At 50.4% G+C, this 2,638-nt stretch overlaps 1 long non-coding RNA gene across 1 annotated transcript; it reads right to left on the bottom strand.

Moving 5' to 3' along the window:
• Positions 1 to 213: 213 nt before the first annotated feature.
• On the bottom strand, positions 214 to 2,364 carry LOC120395145. Its single transcript, XR_005592491.1, has 3 exons — positions 2,320 to 2,364; positions 2,084 to 2,156; positions 214 to 526 (listed from the first exon to the last, which is right to left on the bottom strand). It is a non-coding gene; the product is annotated as an uncharacterized LOC120395145 (long non-coding RNA).
• Between the last annotated feature and the right edge of the window lie 274 nt (positions 2,365 to 2,638).

Genomic DNA, 2,638 nt, shown 5'->3' with positions numbered 1-2,638 from the left:
ATGGCTGCCAGAGGCCATCCCTGTGAAACCCCAAATGTGCAGCCCCTCGGATTCCCACAGGGGAGATCTCAGCTCATTCACTTGTCACCCGTGGCCGCAGTCTCTGACAGGGGGAATGTAGAGGAGGTTTTTGCCAATGGTCCCTTCTACAGGGCACAGAATGGGAGGAGGTTTGGCCTTGTGATGTGAGGCCTGGCTCTGAGAATCAGGGCTCCTGGGATCTGGGGCTCTGGAATGGGGTGTGGTCTAGTGAGTGGAGCTGGATTTGTTGACAGTGAGTGAGAGGGGCTTGTGCTGAAGGACCCTGGGTCAAGCCCCACCAATTCCTGGGATGTCTATTTGTGGCCACGATTTTACTTACCTCTCAAGGTAGGTTATTTAGCCCATTCCTGGAGACATGTGTTACATCTGCTGCTGGCCATCCCTGAGATGTAGGTCCTTCATCCACACAAGGACATGGCACATCAAGGTCAATCCAGCAGCTCTCATCTGGTCTTCACCTCCACAATGGACGGTGAGCCCTAGCCTGACCAGAGAAAGACAGGGTGGTGTTCTTCAGGGGAATCTGCTGGTGCTCCTGTATTCCCTGCTCCACCTCACACCTTGACACGCTAAGGGTTTTCCAAAGATACCACTAATCTCAGATAAACAAAGCATCTGAGATGAGGTCAGTGTGGGTGGATTTACTGAGCAGACTGGTTCTAATGGAAGAACAGATTTCTCCCCTGCTCTGGGGAGATTCCCATAGGAAAAGTCTCTGATGGTGGGGGTGGGGGCAATGCAAACCCTCAGCCCCTTGAATGGCAGGAAATCAGGACTCGGGGAGTTAAGGGGTGTCTCTGTCCTGCTGAAGGGAGCAGACCTGGTGAGCAGAAAGAGCACTAGTGGCATAGTAGGAAAGCCAGTGACTTCTACCTGTGAAGGTGGCTGAAGCTTCAAATTCCACAAGCTAAAGTCCCCTTTGCAATTCAGGGAACCAGCCTGGGTTGTCTGGAGCGCAGGGTGTGGCCCATGGTGACTGCAGACACTGCCCCTGCTGCACAACGACTCTTGGGACCCTCTAGCCCATCAGCACTCGGCTCTCCCGCATTCTGCTGAGCGGCTGAGATCTGGGGGAACAGAAACCCTTTGTTAGAGATGGAAAATCTCCTCCCAGGAACACTCTGTCAATGGCTGCCAGAGGCCATCCCTGTGAAACCCCAAATGTGCAGCCCCTCGGATTCCCACAGGGGAGATCTCAGCTCATTCACTTGTCACCCGTGGCCGCAGTCTATGACAGGGGGAATGTAGAGGAGGTTTTTGCCAATGGTCCCTTCTACAGGACACAGAATGGGAGGAGGTTTGGCCTTGTGATGTGAGGCCTGGCTCTGAGAATCAGGGCTCCTAGTATCTGGGGCTCTGGAATGGGGTGTGGTCTAGTGAGTGGAGCTGGATTTGTTGACAGTGAGTGAGAGGGGCTTGTGCTGAAGGACCCTGGGTCAATCCCCACCAATTCCTGTGATGTCTATTTGTGGCCACGATTTTACTTACCTCTCAAGGTAGGTTATTTAGCCCATTCCTGGAGACATGTGTTACATCTGCTGCTGGCCATCCCTGAGATGTAGGTCCTTCATCCACACAAGGACATGGCACATCAAGGTCAATCCAGCAGCTCTCATCTGGTCTTCACCTCCACAATGGACGGTGAGCCTAGCCTGACCAGAGAAAGACAGGGTGGTGTTCTTCAGGGGAATCTGCTGGTGCTCCTGTATTCCCTGCTCCACCTCACACCTTGACACGCTAAGGGTTTTCCAAAGATACCACTAATCTCAGATAAACAAAGCATCTGAGATGAGGTCAGTGTGGGTGGATTTACTGAGCAGACTGGTTCTAATGGAAGAACAGATTTCTCCCCTGCTCTGGGGAGATTCCCATAGGAAAAGTCTCTGATGGTGGGGGTGGGGGCAATGCAAACCCTCAGCCCCTTGAATGGCAGGAAATCAGGACTCGGGGAGTTAAGGGGTGTCTCTGTCCTGCTGAAGGGAGCAGACCTGGTGAGCAGAAAGAGCACTAGTGGCATAGTAGGAAAGCCAGTGACTTCTACCTGTGAAGGTGGCTGAAGCTTCTGGCAGACATTAGAGTTCCGGATCCTTACATCTCCTTTGGGGATCTTTTTCCTAGGATTAAAATAAGGACACCACACAGAGAATGACATTTGAATCCCAGGGAAAAGGGATGATCTCAGCCAGGCTACGTACCAGGAACCCAGTTTTTGTCCCAAGAGCCACAATTACCCAGATGGGGTTTTCTTCCCCATTTGCTTTCAGGTTATTTACTCACAGTATTCATTTGTTTGCTTTGCCGGGTCTCCACTCTCTGCAGTTGTTCATTGGTTTTAGTAACAATCTTTCAATTTTTGATTCTCTTTCCGCTTCTTACAGTGTAGCATCTGCTTAGCACTTTTTTTAAAAATAAAAATAAATTTAAACCAAAATCCTGATCTTACATTGAAGAGGAAGGTTTCCAAGAATTTGGCTGCAGAACTTTAGTGTCTGCATATTTCAGTCACTATTAATTATTCAGGTGCAGGTCTGATGCAATCTGCACACTCAAGAATGCCCATATGATGCACGGGGGCCCTTAGAATACCTGTTAAAAG

The sequence above is a fragment of the Mauremys reevesii genome, unplaced genomic scaffold (genome assembly GCF_016161935.1).
Source record: "Mauremys reevesii isolate NIE-2019 unplaced genomic scaffold, ASM1616193v1 Contig99, whole genome shotgun sequence".
In the NCBI taxonomy this organism is placed as follows: Eukaryota; Metazoa; Chordata; order Testudines; family Geoemydidae; genus Mauremys; species Mauremys reevesii.
Note: the sequence above shows the minus strand (reverse complement) of the source record. Positions and strands in the feature narration are given on the sequence as shown.